Source organism: Mirounga leonina, unplaced genomic scaffold (genome assembly GCF_011800145.1).
Source record: "Mirounga leonina isolate KUSES-001 unplaced genomic scaffold, KU_Mleo_1.0 Mir_128, whole genome shotgun sequence".
Taxonomy (NCBI): domain Eukaryota; kingdom Metazoa; phylum Chordata; class Mammalia; order Carnivora; family Phocidae; genus Mirounga; species Mirounga leonina.
The window spans coordinates 6812506-6832036 of record NW_023270320.1 but is presented as its reverse complement, the minus strand read 5'-3'; the positions used below and the strand labels follow the sequence as shown (position 1 = coordinate 6832036).

The 19531-nt window shown below is 41.8% G+C and overlaps 1 pseudogene; it reads left to right on the top strand.

Moving 5' to 3' along the window:
• Positions 1–17958: 17958 nt before the first annotated feature.
• On the top strand, positions 17959–19314 carry LOC118009835 (annotated as a pseudogene).
• Positions 19315–19531: the final 217 nt, after the last annotated feature.

The window sequence follows — 19531 nt, the reverse complement described above, 5'->3', positions numbered from 1 at the left end:
GGTGTTGACACCCTGGCTGTCTGCCTTCCGTGCTTCAGGAAAACATGTGATTGGGAACAGAGCTCATGACTTCAGCTGCTTCCCAGAACACCCCTAGACAGCGAAGAATCCTCAGTGAGCAAATCTGTGATGTTGCTTTAGCCTCTTACAGGAAATGTGCATGATGATGCATTTAGTCATTCTTCCCACCATCACTGAATATCTACTATGTGTCTGATACTGTGATAGGTAATGGGGGGCAGCAGGTGACCTCCAGAGGTAGAGCAGATAGAGACCCAGCCTATGAAACCTTCCCAGGACCATGGTGGTCTCTAGCTACCGCCCCAGAGCTCTCCTCCCTTTCCTGGTCAAGTTCGTTTTACCAGGTGTCCTCCCTGCTCTGCCTCCCAATCACCCCTCAGCCCACCATCAGCTGCCTCTACCCACACCTGTCCATGGAAACTTCTCCCCTGGAGGACACCAGAATCTCCTCACTGTCACACCCACGGATGGGACTCATTCCTCAGGTTACCTGACCTTCTCTGAATGTTTGAGGTTTCATTTTTGAAATTCTTCCCTTTCTTGTCCCTACTCCTTATGGTTTTCCTACAACCTTCCTGACGTAATTCTCCTTAAGCCCCCAAAGGCCTCCCCATGTCCTACAACTGTAGAACCCACGCTTGCTGGTAGGAAAACCTCTTGTGATCCAGCTGCTGCCAGCTTCATCAGACTCCTCTCCACCTCACTCGCCCCTTCTCCCCATACCCGATGTTACAGCAGCCCCAAACCACGCAGGATACCCCTCCCAATGCCATGCTCCCTCCTCCTCCCCTGGAATACCTTTTTCTTCCCCACCTGGCGATCTACCTGGTGAACCTGGGCCGTTACTCAAAACCTAACCATCTGCCACTTCCTTGGTGAGGTCTTCCCTGACCAGCCCCCACCCCCATGGGTTCCAGAAAGAGTCCACTACCCTTCCTCTGGACCACCTCTGCCCCCTGCACTCATTTCCACTGTCATGCTTATCCCATTGTATTGTCACTGTTTCTGTGTCTGTCTCACCCACCAGGTTCCAAACCTCCTCAGGGTAGAGATGATAACCTACTCCTCTCTGTATCTCCAGCTCCTGGCACACTGTCTAGTCCTCAATTGAATTTTGAAAAATACTTATGGAGCAACTTTATGGAGCTTTTTGCATAGGGAAAAGATGCCATTAGCACTGATTTCTGAAGAATTTAGATTTTAGACACAAAAGACATGGGGGATCCAAGGGCTGTAGCAGGAGGAAGAAGCCAGGAGAAAAGCCCAGAGGCCGGAGGTCCTGCGAGGAGATGGAGGTATGGGCCGGTCAGTGTCTCCCCAGTGTGGAGGGCACAAAGGTGTACATGGGGAACCAGAGGAGAGCCCTTGTTTCCAGGCTCCTCAGCCCCTACCCAGCTGAGGGGGCACCCCATTCCTCAGGAAGGTCGGCACTTCCCCAACAACTTCCCTCTCATCCCACAACCAGACTCTGATCTTCTCCCATGAATTCACTCCCTCCCCTGCACTGCAAGCCCCTGGATGGGGCTTGGCATTTGGTGCCTGGCTGGTTAGACAAGACTTACCCACAGGAAATAATGAGAGAACAAACCAAGACAACACACAGGATAAGATCTAACTGGAATATCACTGAGTGCCAAATGCATCCGTTAAGCGATAACGGCAATGGGAGACTGATGAAAGGCGTCCTTGCTGGCTGCACTTTCAGGGAACGTTTATGGAGTTGCTGGGACACCAGCTGTTCTCTGAAGGAGAATGCTTCAGAAATAGATGGAAAGCGTCCAAGCAGGGGGTTCACCTGGACCAAGGCGCAGAGGAGGAGGTGGCTCAGCACCATGGGCCCTTCAGGTGCATAGGTAGTGGAGTGTGGTTTCCTCAGCCAGGAAAGTCTGTCCAAAGGCTTCCCCTTGTTGAAGGGGGGCTACTGGAGCTCTCCCAGCTTCTCCCTGGAAGAAATGGTGTGAGGTCTCTTGCTAAACCCACTTAGAACTCTTGCTGTTGGCAATTTCTCGAGGTGATAAGGAAAACCTGAAATAAGAACATTTACCTTCCATGGAGCCTCTTGGGCAAAATTTGGACTGTGGGACAGCATCCCTTTTGAGCTGCGGGCAGCCACCTCTGAGAGGCTAATCCACTTGGAGCACGTTGCTCTGTTTTAGAGCTGAAAGCACCGCAGTCAGAAAGAGGCCTGATCACTAGGCACCCAGGTGGCCCTTCCAGGCACTGTTTGGATGCCAAAATAGGAAACAAATGAGAAGACTCACCAGGGCATGTCTAAGGACAACTCAGGGTACTTTTGGTCTTGTGTCCCAACCTATTTGGACAGGACAAAGGGGGACCCTAAGGTCCCAGAAAAAAAGTAGGATCACCCAGGAAGTGAGTTAGTTGGTGAGCAAGGAGTCCATCCCAAGCCCTAAAATATTTGAGCAGAAGTGGCGAAGGTGGGTTACAGATTTCTTTGGCGTGGCGGTCACAGTTCCGTGCACAAGATGGAAGGCCGAATTTTGGTCGAGTTACACCAAAGAGCTCATATTTTGTCTTCATTTCTATTTTCTATCTTGACGAAAATTGTGTTTGTTCATTTGGTTTTTTACCCTGCCACAAGATAAATAGAACCATGACTTATGTTTCACAACTTGCAATGATTTTATGTGCATTTGAGAGTTGGGGCATGTGTCCTGCTCTGTGATTTTTTTCCCATCTGGAAAGATGGAGGGGGGTTGTGTTCATGTTCCCCGCCACTGTGGCACTCCAACGTCATGTCTATGCCATGCTCATTCTCCCACCTACCCCCCAGCCCACTAAAGGGCGTAAATCATAGAGGCTAAGCACCATTTTCACATCAGTCCCTGTCTACCCCCTTGGGGCAGGAACTATTAAGAAATAAAACCAGCTGTGCTCAAGAGCCCCAGTGTATGGAGGAATGGACCCTCTTGCCTTAGCCACACTAACACGTCCTTTTTCAAACCTCCTTAAAAAGGTAAAACCCTGAGCTCTGACAAGAGGCCAGATGACCGGAGACTTGAAGAAGGGCTTTTCAAAAGTGACATGGGAAGTGGGGTGGGGGGAGGCGGGAAGTGGAAGAGAAATGTAAGAGCCCAGTGCATAATGTTATGTTTTAAACCACATGCCTTTTTCCAGACTGGGTTATTAAATTAATTCAGAACTTATGCTCACACTTTAAAGATTTCTGTCATATTTTATGAACACGATGATCTCAGAGTAATTTGCACTGGAAATGTGTCATATTAAATCAGGGGCACTAATAAACTTTATTACTGAAACTCCACATGGATCAGACATGGCAGATAAACCATCCTACTTTTGCACTCATATTCATGTCATTGAAATATGGATCTTCCTATGGGAAAACATAAATAAACTTGCTAATATTCCCTCTGCCCCACCATAAATGTATCCATCCAACCTAGAGGTGTCACTTGCCCGTCCTGCCCTCCACACAGGAGCTTGTTCTAAGAGTGGGACAGATTGACCCAGGCAGAGATATCTCTTTGGGATTTTAAAACACTTTGACTTCCGTGACTTTATCACCTTCCATTCACACTGGCATGGCCCTTATGCTGGACTGTGTATAACTGCTAAGAATTGTTTTACAGGTACAAGTATGGCATAAAAAGTACCGAGTGGTGGGCGCCTGGGTGGCTCAGTTAGTTAAGCGACTGCCTTCGGCTCAGGTCATGATCCTGGAGTCCCGGGATCGAGTCCTGCATCGGGCTCTCTGCTCGGCAGGGAGTTTGCTTCTCCCTCTCCCACTCCCCCTGCTTGTGTTCCCTCTCTCGCTGTGTCTTTCTCTGTCAAATAAATAAATAAAATCTTTAAAAAAAAAAAAAAGTACCAAGTGGTGAGTTACAACACCTGAGTTCTTCTGGTTCTGCTACCAGCCAGCTCTGTGATCTGAGCACAAGTCAGACAGGGTGGTATAACAAGGAGCCCATAGGCACTGGGATCAGAGGTTTATTTCCATTTAACAGAGGTTTTTTGAAAGCCTAACATGGTCCAGGCCAAGTACAAGGCACTAGAGATGCAAGAATGAATAGGAATTCAGTTAGAATCCCAACAGGATTACTTGAGAAACTAAATTAAATTATCATAAAGTATGTACAGATTTGTACAATTCCATAGAAATACTTGGTGCCTTTTTTAAAAAAATTTATATAAAAAAATTAATGTCTGAGAATAGCCAAGTAAATTCAGAAGGGTGGGAGAAACTTTGCCTCACCAGATATTAAATACAAATCCAAAATGTTCCAAATGATGTGGTGTATGCAAACTTTCAACCAACAAACCCATGGCTATGAGAACCAAGGTGGAAAAAGAGAAGAATTGGAAGTCTGTATAAGGAGTACATGGACTTCCCAGCAGTCCTCGCCAGCACAAGCAGTCAAGCATCTAGTTTCCTGACTATGCAAGGAAACTGGGAGTCTTTTCTCTGAAAAAAAAAAAAAATTAACCAAAGAGGTCTGATGAACCCAAAGGACAGGAGCTAGGGACAGAGTAAAAATAGGGAAATTCAGTGAAGGTCTACTCTTTACCTGGTGAGGCATAAGACCTTCTACCCTTTCCTGCTGTGTTTCTAGAAGGTAAACAGCCAAGTACACCCTGATACACACCAACAGAACTGTGAAGCAGGAGACTGGATGACACTTCTCTAGTAGGGAAAAAAAGACCCCCCACATGCTGACACCGGAGGGATGTAGTGCAAAGGGTCACTGCAACCTGATCTGCACCCTCCCCAGGGAAGCCCCTCCCCCTCTCCACAAACAGCATCCACTTAAGTGTGAACAGAGAGCCAAGGATCATCAGACCCTTAAGGAAATCCTTCTCATAGAAGATACAATCAAACACAAACATGAGAAAAAGAATTTCGAAGAAAAGTAGACCAAACAATAATATCCTCAAGAGAGAAGATGATTTTTCAACCATAAAGCAAAAGTAAAATGCTATTCAAAAGGCCCAACTTGAAAATAAGAAAGAACTCTCAGAAATTAAAATTGAGAACCAAAATAACACTATTCAAAAGGTCTAAAATTAAAAGTTAAGGAAATCTCCTATAAATTAAAACTAAATGACAAAAGAGTAGAAAATAGAGATAGAAAACATATGAAAATCTGGTGTAAACCCAAAGAATGAAAAACCAAATAATAAGAATCTTTAATAAAGGTAGAAGAGAAACATTTATAGCAAGAAAAATACTCATGGAAAAACTAAATAAAATTTCCCAGAACCAAAGGATGGATACTCTGAGTGATTAGCATAGTGAATGGGGGGTAAAAAAAGATCCACATCAAGGAACATCATTGTGAAATTTCAGAACTTTCAAGATAAAGAGATAATCCATAAAAATCCCATGGATCAAGGTGGGAAATGAAGGGAGCAAGTGCATATAAAGAAATGGGAATCAGAATGGGTCAGACTTCTCAAAAGAAATTTTAGATGTCAAACGATAGTGGATCAAAGCCTTAAAAGTTACAAGGGCAACAAAAATATCAGTTGTACCTCCATACGCTAACAATGAACAATCCAAATAAGAAACTAAGAAAACCATTTTATTTACAATAACATTAAAAAGAGTAAAATACTCAGGAATAAATTTAACCAAGGAGCAAAGGACTTGTATACTGAAAGCTACAAAACATGCCTAAAAGAAATTAAAGAAGATACAGGGGCTCCTGGCTGGCTCAGTCAGTAGAGCATGCAACCCTTTATCTCAGGGTTGTGAGTTCAAGCCCCATGTTGAGTGTAGAGATTACTTTAAAAAAAATAAATAAAATAAAAATATTTTTTAATTGAAAACAAGAAGACACAAAAATGGAAAGACATCCCTATTCATGGACTAGAAGACATAATAATGGTAAGATGACAATATTGCTCAAAGTGTTCTACAAATTCAGCACAATCTCTATCAAAATCCTAACAATGTTTTTGCAGAAATAGAAAAATCTATCCTAAAATTCATATGGCATCTTAGGGCACCCCAAATAACCAAAACAATTTTGAAAAAGAACAGTGTTAGAGGAGGTCTCACACATTCTGATTTCAGCACATACTACAAATCTATGGTAATCAAAACAGTGTGGCACCAACATAAAGATAGACATATAGACCAATAGAACAGAATGCAGAGCTCAGAAACAAACCCTAACATATTGGTCAGTGATCTTTGACGAAGATGCCAAAACTGTTCAACAGTCCAACAAATGTTGTTGGGAAAACTGGATATCCACATGCAAATTAATGAAGTTAGACACTTACCTTATGCCATATACAAAAATTAACTCAGAACAGATCAACAACATAAACAAAAGAGGTAAATCTGTAAAACTCTTAGGAGAAAACATAGAGGGAAATCTTCATGACATTGGATTTGGCCATGTTTCCTTGGCTATGGTACCAAAAACATAGGCAACAAAAGAAAAAATAGGTAAGTTTAATTCATCAGAATTAACTTTTGTGCATCAATAGACACTAACAACAGAGTGAAAAGAGAATCTACAGAATGGGAGGGGCGCCTGTGTGGCTCAGACGGTTAAGCGCCTGCCTTCAGCTCAGGTCGTGATCCCAGGGTCCTGGGATCAAGCCCCACATGGGGTTCTCTACTGAGCAGGGAGCCTGCTTCTCCCTCTCCCTCTGCCTGCTGCTTCCCCTGCTTGTACACTCTCTCTCTCTGTCAAAAATAAATAAAATCTTTAAAAAGAGAGAGAGAGAGAACCTACAGAATGGGAGAAAATATTAGCAAATCATATATTTGATATGAGATTGATATTCAGAATATATATAAAGAGCTCCTACAACTCAACAACAAACCCAATTCAAAACTAGGCGAAGGACTTGAATAGACATTTCTCCAAAGCAGATCTACAAATGGTCAATAAGCACATGAAACATCACCAATCAGCAAATCAAACACAATGAGATACCACTCTAAACCCATTTGATGGCTATTATAAAATAGAAGTTTTTTTAAAAAACAGAAAATAGCAAGTGTTGGCACGGACAGAGGGAAATTGGAACCTCTGTGCCTTGCTGGTGGGAATGTAAAATGGTACACTTTTTCCTCAAAAAAATTAAACACATAATTACAATGTGATCCAGCAATTCCACTTCTAGGTATATGCCCAAAACAAATGAAAGCAGCGCCTCGAACAGACATTTGTACACTCATGTTCATAGCAGCATTATTTGCTATCGCCATTAATGCTATAGCCAGCATTATTTGCTGAAAGCAGAAGAAAGCCAACCATCCATCAACAAATGAATGGAAAAACAAAGTGTAGTATAGCCACACAATGGAATAGTTTTATTCAGCAATAAAAAAGAACAAACTACTGGGTATTTACCCCAAAGATACAAATGTAGTGATCCGAAAGGCACATGCACCCCAATGTTTATAGCAGCAATGTCCACAATAGCCAAACTATGGAAAGAGCCTAGATGCCCATCAACAGATGAATGAATAAAGAAGATGTGGTATATATATACAGTGGAATATTATGCAGCCATCAAAAAATGAAATCTTGCCCTTTGCAATGACGTGGATGGAACTAGAGGGTATTATGCTAAGCGAAATAAGTCATTCAGAAAAAAACAAGTATCATATGACCTCATCGATATGAGGAATTTGAGAAACAAGACAGAGGATCATAGGGGAAGGGAGGGAAAAATGAAACAAGATGAAACCAGAGGGGGAGACAAACCGTAAGAGACTCGATCTCAGGAAACAAATTGAGGGTTGCTGGAGTGGTGGGGGGTGGGAGGGATGGGGTGGCTGTGTGATGGACATTGGGGAGGGTATGTATTATGATGGGCACTGTGAATTGTGTAAGACTGATGAATCACAGACCTGTACCCCTGAAACAAATAATACATTATATGTTAATCAAAAAATTTTTTTAAAAATAAGACAATATGGGTGAATCTCAAAAACATTATGGAACAATATGGGTGAATCTCAAAAACATTAGGCTAAATTAAAGAAGCCAGGCATAAAAGAGTAAATGTTATATGATCTCATTTACATGAGATCTTTATTTCTAAAGAGGGAAAATCTGTAGAAACAAAGTAGATCAGTGGTTGACTGGGGCTACAGGCGGCTGTGGAGGCTGACTTTAAATGGGCACTCATTCATTACTCATTACTGAACTCATTCAACTGTACATTTAAAATGGATGAATTTTATAGTATGTAAATTGTGCCTCAATAAATCTGTTTTTTATTTTAAGTGTTATTCTTCCCAACACCTACTGTACTTCCCAAAAAGCTTTGTTCACTTTGTTCTGAAATTCTGAAAGTGAGCAGGGAGGGGTTGCAAGGGTGAGGGAGGCAAAATGAAAAAGATTAAATCATCCCCTCTAGTACCTAATGATACCCAGAAGGAAAAACTGCAGGCTTTGGGGGCTGCCATGTCATGAGGCGTCAAGAAGACATATGGTGGAGCCAGAGCTCCTCGTCGTACAATGGGAACATGAAAGGCAACAGTGCCTTGCGAAACTCAGGTGCTATTTCTCAAGCTCCCCTTGCGGCATCAGAACACTGGCGCAAAGTGAAGTCAGCCCCAGGAAGAGGGATAGGTCTTCTCCTCACTCTCCCATTGCCAACTTGCAACTTGAAGAAAGAAGAGAGGAGTCTCTGTCATAAAGTAATAAGAGTGAAAGAGGGGAGCCAAATGTGTATGTGTGTAAATGTGTGTGTGTGTGCCTGAGCATACAGCTAAACCCATCTACACAGACTCGTGTGTGTATGTGACATAAAATACAAAGCTGCATCACAATTACATTACATATTTTTAATTATAGGGGAATGCAAAGATGGCAATGCACTCAAATGCTATTCTAAGTTGCTAATTTTTAACTAGGAAGTTAATGTTACTAAAAAAAAACTACCCTTTTTACTTGGTCCACATGCAAATTCACGGTTTTATGTAATGAAATTAATGCTAATACAAATAAGATTTTTACAGAGCCTAAAATGTTAGTTTCAAAATTATCACTGTGAAAGAAGGGACATACTGGAAAACAAGGAAACAAATGATAAACACAGTCAGTGGGTTAAAACAAAAACTTTCACCAGCTTCATGAGTCTGGAAATCCACGTTCTCTAACACAACCAGAGGCTGTGGTTGCTATTGTCGCTGTTGAGTGTGCAAGATGAGGAAGACCAAAGAGGCAGAAGTAAACTCTGTGCGGAGGAAAAACCTAAGTAACACAGGTCCCCAGAGATAATTCTTCTGCTTGTATTTCCAGAGTGGCCAGTTCCATAATCGGATTAGGCACACATTCACAGAATCTCTACTTTCCCATTATGCTTTACAGTCATAACAAACGGTGTGATTCGTTTGTATGGAAAAGTTCACCGAAAGCGAATGTAGAACTAGGTTTGATTCTGCTGCTCACGGGTGGTCAAGCTAGGCGTGGACCGGCTTATGCATGTGTGAGATATGAAGAATAACTCTTACCTCTCAGGATTGTCTTGAGAATAAAATGGTGCCATTGCCATTAAGAAGCCACCCAGGAAAGGGTGAATCTTCCTCCAGTCCATTCCACATTGCACCCGCGGCTCACCATCCTGCGTGACCGCGCACGCACACACCGCACAGGTCTTACCCTGAGAAGCTTCGCGAGCATTTCCCATGCAGAAAAAGAAAGGGACCATTTTTAAGAAACCCAAACAGACACACACAAGGTTAGCACGGGAAAGGGCATTTCTGCCCAGGAAAGAAGAGCTGGTTACTGGAAGCAGCAAAGGACACTTTATTCCCCTGCCCTGCAGGGTTCTGAACAGGATTAGGGGGCGCCGGAGAACCCAAATCTGGCTGGGAATCTGCTGAGTGACGGGCAGGGCCTGGTGAACGCGGCTGATGATGAGGTCAAGGCTACATATTCAAGCCCCATAAGGAGATTTATCCTGGCAAAATCTTCCTCCTGGCCCGACCAGCGCATACATGTGTCCCATTGGATGGAGAAGGTATGTCTGGGGGTTGGGAGGAGAAGCAGCTAAATGCAATCTGTTCCCATCATCAGGAAGGAAAAAAAAAAACAAAACTCAAACCACTGGCCCTACTGACAGCAAGGCCAGATGTCCTTTTCAAATATCGGTATCTGACAGGGGCTGCAACTGTATTCCTTAGAGAAAACATTCAGCTGCTATAGTAAAAGTCCCAAAATAATGGTGGCTTCCTTGTGATAGTTCACTTCCTCCACACCTAAGGATCGAAGTGTAAATAATCCGGGACAGTAAGGCAGAGCCACAATATACGGACTCCAGGTTGCTTCAAGCATCCGGCCCTCACAGACTCAACATGTGGTTTCCATTTTGTAATTTAAGCTGGCTACTGTGGCTCCTCCATTCTATGTACATTCCAGCCAGAAGAAAGGGGAAAGAGCAAGGCAAGGAACCATTTTTCCCTCGTGTGTAAAGGTACAACTAGAAAGTTGTGCACATCACTGGAGTTCACATGACTAGAACCAAGTAGTAAGGAATGTCAGTACCTAGCTGCAAGGGAGGCTGGGAGATGTAGTCTTACATTGAGTGGCCGCGTGTGTAGCACAATTTGGGGGTATATTGGTTTCCTAGGGTTGCCATCACACAGTACCACAAACTGAGTGATTTAAACAACAGAGATTTATTGTCTCAAGGTTCAAGAAGCCAGAAGTCCAAAATCCAGGTTTTAGCAGAACTGGTTCTGGAAGCTCTGAGGGAGAAACCCCCTCATCCCTCTCCCTAGCTTCCAGTAGCTGCTGACAGTCCTTAGTGTTCTTACCTTGTGACTGCATCACTCCAGTTTCTGACACCACGGTCACATGGCCTCTGTGTTTCAGGATCCAAACCTTCCTTTCCTTTCTCATATAAAGACACCGGCCACCTTAATGTGAGATCATACTGCTAAGACGCTATTTCCAAATAGGGGTGCATTCACAGGTACCAGGAGTTAGGACTTGGACATATCTTTCTGGAGGCTACAATCCAATGCACTACAAGGGGTTACTGCTGAAGGAAGAGGAGAATGGGGGATATTGGTGAACACCTGCCACAATACACTGGAAAACTGCATCGGGGGGCATCCACTGTGATGCCAGAACTCACTTTCCTGGTCTAGTCTGTCTAGAAGTGAACCCAACCAGCATTCCTCCTCTGCAGACCCTTCATCTTCTAGACAGTTCGCATGTCTTGTGTCCCCCAGACTCATCTGTTCTTCTCCCACAGATCCACCTCTGGGAATGCCCTCCATGCTTCTCCCCCCAGCCCAGCTCCATCCCAAGGCTTTCTCCTCTGCCCAGGGGACAGTAGCAAACAGCTGCCACTCTGAGGAGGAGGGCCACATATGGCTTTTGCGGAACCTAGATGCTTTGCATTCATTTCCTCTATTAAAAAAGAAAAGTTAACTATTAAAATGTGCATTTAAATGTTTATATTTTAAATTTTTATTTTATGAATTTTATATAATATATTTTTATAATTGTATATGAATATATGAATATATAATAATATATAAATTATTTTATATAATTTAAAAATTATATTTTTACTATATTGCTATAAAATTAATGTATTGGTTATTATATATTAATGTTTTATATTCTGTATTACATATTAATATATTAATTTTATATTATATATTAATATATTAACATGCATATTTAAATGTTTATATTAAAATTCTATTTTATGACTACATTGCTATAAAAATTAATGCATTAATATTATATATAAAAACATTTCGGGGCACCTGGGTGGCTCAGTTGGTTGAGCGACTGCCCTCGGCTCAGGTCATGATCCCAGGGTCCTGGGATTGAGCCCCACATTGGGCTCCCTGCTCCATGGGAAGCCTGCTTCTCCCTCTTCCACTCCCCCTGCTTGTGTTCCCTCTCTCGCTGTCTCTCACTCTCTCTCTCTCTCTGTCAATTAAATAAATAAATAAAACCTTAAAACATTTTCTTCAACCGAAAAAATTTTTTCTCATATTTCAAAAAAAATTAAAATATGTTCATGAATCCTTAAAAGTATGTAGACACTAGGCACTGATCTCCTTGCTTAATGGTAAGTCATGCCAACTGGAGAGCATGCTAAAAGGAACAGCAGAGAGAGCAGCCACCAGATCTGACCACAGACTTCTGATCAGAGAATGGGAAGTGCTGTCCACCACGTCCCCCCACCCCTTAACAAACTGTTAACTTTATTTGCTCTCACAACAACCTAGGAGCATACAATTAGGCACCAAACAACTCATCATTAGTTCAGAAAGGGCAGCTTCCTTTCAGAGCTAAGAAACAAACTTCCTCACTCCAACTGTGTTGCACCACTGTTGTCAACCACAACACGAATTGGAAGAAGCGTGCCCACACATACAACATGGTGGACACAAAGCCCTTCTTGACGGGTGAGAGAAACTGCCCACTCTACAACGTCATGAACTATTCAATTCTGCACCACAAATCTGACTAATCCCCAAATACATTTCATCCCACACTAGTCAAATCTAGTATTTCCTGATGCGTTTAGTTTCCACTCATAAACTGACCTAGAAGATATATTTGCTAGGGTGACCAACTCATCCACTGAAACTCGTGTATCCCACAAAATCCCTCAGTCTCAGGCAAACCAGAACAGCTGATCAACCCATAATGATATCTAAGTGTCATCATCCTCTACTGACATTTATGTGTTTAGACCAACAAAATGAAAAGTGCTGAAAATTTTTTAAAGTAGTGATTGTAGTTCTGGAAAGTTCAAGTAGAGAGTCCAATGCCACAGCTCAGCAAGATGTTTGTGGGCAGTTAATGTGGCCAAACCAGGTCCCCCTGGCTTTCATGGCATCTTCAGTGTGGAAAGGAATGACTGTGAGTCAGCTCCCTCTTTTCTGGGCTCCCTGGAACAGTCTCTTCTAGAAATATTTTAGATGAATTGCCAAAGGAGAAAAGAGAGTTGGGCTGTGGTTCTCAAACCACAGTACACTTAAGAATAAGTGGAACTTGTTAAAAGTATGCTTTTTTGAGCCCTATCCCCAGAAAGTTTAGCTTGGGAGAGTCAAAAAGCAGTCTTTTTAAACAAGAACACTAGCAATCCTGATGAACATAGTTAGTGGGTGGACCACACTGTTTCAAACTCTGGAGCAGTAGGGAAGCCCTGAGAGCTGCTCCGTGTCTCAGCCAGTAAAGCAGAACCGTGCACTCATGAAAAGGGAGGCACTTAGTGGTAGGACTGCTGTTATCTAAAAAGCACATTCTTGTAAATCTTGAGAATGTTGCAAAGCATATCTCGGTTAATCAAGGTAACTATGTTCTATACATATATACATGTGCTGTGTCGTACATTTACCTATAATGTATACAATGACGTAAATGAGATAACAGCCACTAAAGTGACTGTACGAGAGTATTTATTCATAAATATATGCCATGGTGATGTTTTTAACATATACCTATATCAACAAATCCATAGTCCCATTTTGACCATGTTAAATCTGAGATTAACATGGCCATAAGATACCCAAATACACTTGACAAACAGGCAGCTGGATATAGGAGCCTACAGCTCTGGAATTTGGTCAGGGGTCATGTTAGGGCTAAAGATTCAGATTTAGAAAGTGATCCACATAAAACTTCCAGCGCTTCAATAAAGCACAAGCCATGGGGGCTGGGGTTTTAATGCTAAGTCAAGGTCAAAAGCCCCATGACCTCACTAGCATGAGCTGGGCTCTCTACATGAAACCAGGAACCAGTAAAGCTTAGGCTAGCCATAAACAGAAATTAGAATGTTTATCAGCTCAGGATATAGTTCCAAGGCCATGTGTGGAAGTCCTTTGCCTCTTGAGGTAAAAACCCTAATTCATTTATAGCTCAGTACAGAAACTCATGGGCCCTAGGCAGAGGCAAGCACAGGATTATCCCACAACCCAAGACATCAACAGGAAAAAAATTCTCATCCCCAAGGGAAGATGCACTCAGGCCAAAATCACAAAATACATGAGGAAGGCCAAAAACAGGGCAAGCAATTTACAAACCCCACACTGCCAAACCCATCCCCAAAAAGAGGGAAGAAATTACATCTGCAGAGCTAGAGATAATAGAACAATCTTAAAGGAACTTTGAAATTGGTTCAGTGGGAAATAGAAAATCATTTAAAGGTTGTGAGAAAAAGCTGTACAGGCTGAAAGTAGTGTTTTAGAATTACTAGGGTGGCAATGACATAGAGAAGTTTGAGACTGGAGCAGCAGGAATACCAAGAGGATTTATACCATCTACCTACAGGTAGTGTTCTCTTCCTCTTCTGAACTCCCCTGAAATTAACTGGCACATCTCTTATGACCTTATGACCTCACCACTTTATTCTGTGTTTTATAGCACAGTGGGTGGACCACACATATATAAACCATATAAAGGAACTCGCCAAACTCAAAGCTCCTTTGCAGCAGGATAGATGATAGATATGATAGATACATAAATGATGATAGATAGATAGATAGATAGATAGATAGATAGATAGATAGATAATAGATAGATAGACACTTTTCTATATCCCCACAGCACCTAGGACCTGATTGGATCCTAAACTTGTTCTCTTCTTAGCCTATGTGTACATCATCTGTCAGTGTATTTAAAAGTCAGCTGAATTCAGTGACAGCTTTAAACCCTATAGCACTGATGAAAATCTTTTGCAATGTGTGGATTTCCCTGGTGCAGATTGCTATGTTACCTGTCTTCCTCTTCAAATTGATTGTCAGTCTGTAGACATTTGACTAATCATTATAGTAGGCCTTGCCCTAAATCTGACTACCCCATCCCTAATTAGTAGAACCTTTCTCCTTTCCTCTTCGAGGAAAAGGTCCTATGTAATGGCCAACGCCTAGAAAATAGCAATAACTTAGGAACTTATATAGGGGCACAAACTGGCTACATTGAAGAGCATAATAGCAAAGATTTTAGGACTTCCTGTGAGGCCCAGAGCCATGCTCATCTCCAAAGCTTTCCTCATTATGGTGGTCATGATTGATAATAATGATGATGACAGTGATGCCAATGACACAAAGCTATCTTTTATTGAACATCTGATATTGCCAGGCATTATACTAGGCATTTTCCATACAATTTGGCATGTAATCCTCACTAGAATCCAGCTAGGAAGGTACTAGCATGTTTACCTTACAGATGAGAAAATTGAAGATGAAGAGGTTAAATAGATCTTGTGGTAAAAATCTAGTAGATGTCAAAGTCAAGATTCAAACCTAAGTCAGTGTGAATGCAGTTTGCATTCTTTCCACTTCCTCACACTGCTCTGCTATACATGCCCATGCTCCAACAAACCCTCAGGGGCATCCAGACACTCTGAATAATTATCTCAAGGATTTCAGATGACGAACATGCATTTTGGAGCTGGAACGGGTTTCCCATGAGACTGGAAGCATGAACAGGCACAAGCTTCCTGAGTTTTTGTTCCAATTCCATTCATGGCTCCTTCAAGAGAAGGACTAAATGAATCTGGTTTTATCATGCTCCCTCCATTTCACTCCACAGAGAATGAACTGATCCAGTCCAGCTCCTGATTTTTGTATCCCCATTGTGAAGGCAACTACCCACCCACATGGCCAAAGCAACTGCAAGCAAACAGCTCTGAAATGTTAATGGACTTCTTTGGGGATACGGAGTAAGGCCATAATAGAAAAATCATATTCACAGCACTTCTAGTACTTACATCATTGAAATAGTCCATTGCCAGTGTGGTCCAAACACATTGTACTGGCTTGCTCTCTAGGTTCAAAGTAACTACAGAATTAATAATTTTAAATGGTTTCAAGAAGCTTAGAATGAGTGATTTTTTTTAATTACTCTACTAAGCACCTGACCATCAACAAGACAATGGGAGAAATAAACTATGGTCAATTCACACTACAGTACTATAAATTAGTAAAAATATATGAATTACAGCTACTTGCAACAACATGGATGAATCTTAGAAACATAATTACCAAGCATGCCAAGAAATAGGATCAACTGACTCAAAATCCAGAGGGGAAAAAAAAAATAATAGGAAAAAACAGTGATGCATATTAATTAGAGTTATCAGATAGTGACTTTAAAGAAACTATGATTAATATGTTCAAGAAAATAAAGGAAAAGATAGAGAATTCCAAAGAACTGGAATCTGTTAAGGGATGAGTCAAATGGAAATCCTAGAACTAAAACAATAAAATTATTGAAATTAATAATTAACAGATGGGTTCAAAAGCAGATTAGATATAGCCAAATAGAAGATAACAAAGCATAGAGGAAAAACAATGAAAAATGAGGGGTGAGGGGGAGAGCATAAGAGGTTTATACCATATACATGGTAAATACATCCAGCATATATATCATTGGAGTCCCAGCTGGAGAGGAGAGAAATAATGAGATAGAAGCAATTTTCAAAGAAATACAGCCTGAGAATTTTCAAAAAATGATGAAAGACATCAAGCCACAGAATAAAGAACTTATACAAACATATACAAAATATGTAATAGCATTGTCTAAAAAATGTACATACTTTAATTTAAAAAATACTTTATTGCAAAAAATGCTAACCATCATCTGAGCTTTCAGGGGTCACAGATCACTGTAACAAATATAATGATAATGATAAAGTTTAAAAGATTGTGAGAATTACCAAAATGTGACATAAAACACAAAGTGAACAAATGCTGTTGGAAAAAAAATGTCACTAATAGGCTTGCTCATCACAGGGTTGCCACAAACCTTCAATCTGTAAAAAATGCAGTATCTGCAAGGTGCAATAAAGCAAAGAGTAATGAAATGAGGTATTCCTGTGCAGCAATACATCTTAAACATAAGGATACAGTAAGAAAAGCTATGTGGCAGGTTTAAAACATAGCCACAAATCCTTTGATTCTCCTCAGTAAAGGTGGGGGTTTAATTCCCCTCCCCAGTTTGGACAGGTTTATGACTCCTTCAGCCAATAGTGTATGGCAGAAGTAACACTCTGGTTTTCAAGGCTAGGTCATAAAGGCTCTGCAACTTATGCCTTGTTTGATGAAGCACTCACTCTTGGAGCTCTGAGCCTCTTTGTAAGAGTGTGACCACCCTGATCCTTACATGCTGTAAGAAAGTCCAAGCTACATAGAAAGGACATGGGCAGGCACTCTAGCAGCTCAGTCTCGAGTTAGCCTGGTCCAAGTACAAGATGTGTGTGTGAAAAAAATGTCCAGATGATTCTAGCCCCCAACCATTTAAGTCTTTCCAATCACCATTCCAGACATTGTAAAACAGAGAGAAGGCATCTCTGCTAAGCTCTGTCCAAATTCCTGACCCATAAAACCTCTGAGTTGTTGGTTAATGCCACTGTTTTGGGGTGCTTTGTTATACAGCAACAGATAAGTGGAAAACCATTGAAACTAAAAGGATGGATGGAAAAAGATACACCAAGCAAAGATTATTCAAAAGCAAAATGGTGTATCTAGACAAGTATCAGACAAAGTAAACTTTAAGGCAAGCAGTTTTATTACATTACATTTCCTAATGATAAAGTGGTTGGTTCAACAGAAAGATATAGCAATATTAAATGTGTGCACACATAATAACACAGCTTCAAAATATATAAAGCAAAAACTGACAGAACTAAGGGAGAAAAATATAGATCTGCAAGTATAGTTGGAGATTTTAACATAGGTCTTTGAGCATATTTTGAAGGACTGACATTATTCAGAGTATATTCTCTGATAACAGTGAAATTGTGCAAGAAATCCAAAATAGATAACTAGAAAATCCCTAGATGTTTAGAAATTAGGAATATACTTTTCTAATTAACCTATAAGTCAATGTAAAAAAAAAAAAAACCTACATTAAAATATCAAGCTTCTAGCCAACAACAACAAAATACCATTAATAAAGAGAAAAGGCAAATCACAGGATGGGAGTAGATATTTGTAATACATATGGAGATTAGAAAATACCCTTAACTGAGTGGCAATAAAAATAACATCAAAAATTATTGGAGGCAACTAAAATAGATATAATGAGAAACAACCCACTATACCCACCAGAATGCCTAAAAAAATTTTAACTAACAATACCAAGTGTTGTCAAGGATATGGAGGAACTAGAATTCTCACATACTGCTGGTGGATATGTGAACTGGTACAACCACTTTGGAAAATTCTTTGGAAGTATTTATTATAACATGTACATACCCTAAGACACAACAACTACACTCCTATTATACCCAACACAATGTCCACTAACAGTAGAATGAATGGGCTCTCTGCTCCTCCACATTTGGCAGACAGCCACTTCTGGTGCAATGCCAGCCACATTCCCCAAGACACAATGGTGAAGGTCCAAGTAAACAGATTTGGCCATATTAGGTGCCTGGTCACTAGGGCTTTTAATTCAGGCAAGGAGAATATTGTCACCATTAATGACCCCTTCATTGACCTCAACTACATGATTTACCTGTGTTGGTATGATTCCACCCATGGCAAATTCAGTAGCACAGTCAAGACTGAAAACAGGAAATTTGTCATCCATGGAAAGTCCATCTCCATCTTCCAGGAGCAAGACCCCACCAACACCAAATGGGGTGATGCTGGTGCTGAGTATGTTGTGGAGTCCACTGGCGTCTTCACCACCATGGAGAAGACTGGGGCTCACTTGAAAGTGGGATCAAGAGGTCATCATCTCTGCCCTTCTGCTCATGCCCTCATGTTTGCGATGGGCATGAACCATGAGAAGTATGACAACTCCCTCAAGATTGTCAGCAATGCCTCCTACACCACCAACTGCTTGGCCCTCTGGCCAAGGTCATCCATGACAACTTTGGCATCATGGAGGGACTCATGACCACAGTCCATGCCATCACTGCCACCCAGAAGAAGTAGTCCCTCTGGGAAGCTGTGGCATGATAGCCAAGGGGCTGCCCAGAACATCATCCCTGCTTCTACTGGTACCACCAAGGCTGTAGACAAGTTCACCCCAAGCTGAATGGGAAGCTCACTGGCATGACCTTCTGTGTCCCTGCCCCCAAAGTGTCAGTTATGGATCTGACCTGCTCCCTGGAGAGAGTTGCCAAATATGATGACATCAAGAAGGTAGGGAAGCAGGCATCCTGGGCCACACTGAGGACCAGGTTGTCTCCTGCAACTGTAACAATGACACCCACTCTTCCACCTTCGATGCTGGGGCTGGCATTGCTCTCAGTGACCACTTTGTCAAGCTCATTTCCTGGTATGACAATGAATTTGGCTACAGCAACTCAGTGGCAGACCTTATGGTCTACGTGGCCTCCAAGGAGTAAGAGCCCCCTGGACCACCAGCCCCAGCGAGAGCAAGAGGAAGAGAGACACCCTCAGCTGCTGGGGAGTCCTTGCCCCAACTCATCCCCCAACACACTTAGAATCTCCCGACCTCTACACAGTTTCCATCCCAGACCCCCTGAAGTAGGGGAAGGGTTTGGGGAGCCCTATCTTGTCATGTACCATCAATAAAGTATACTGTACCCAGCCAAAACACAC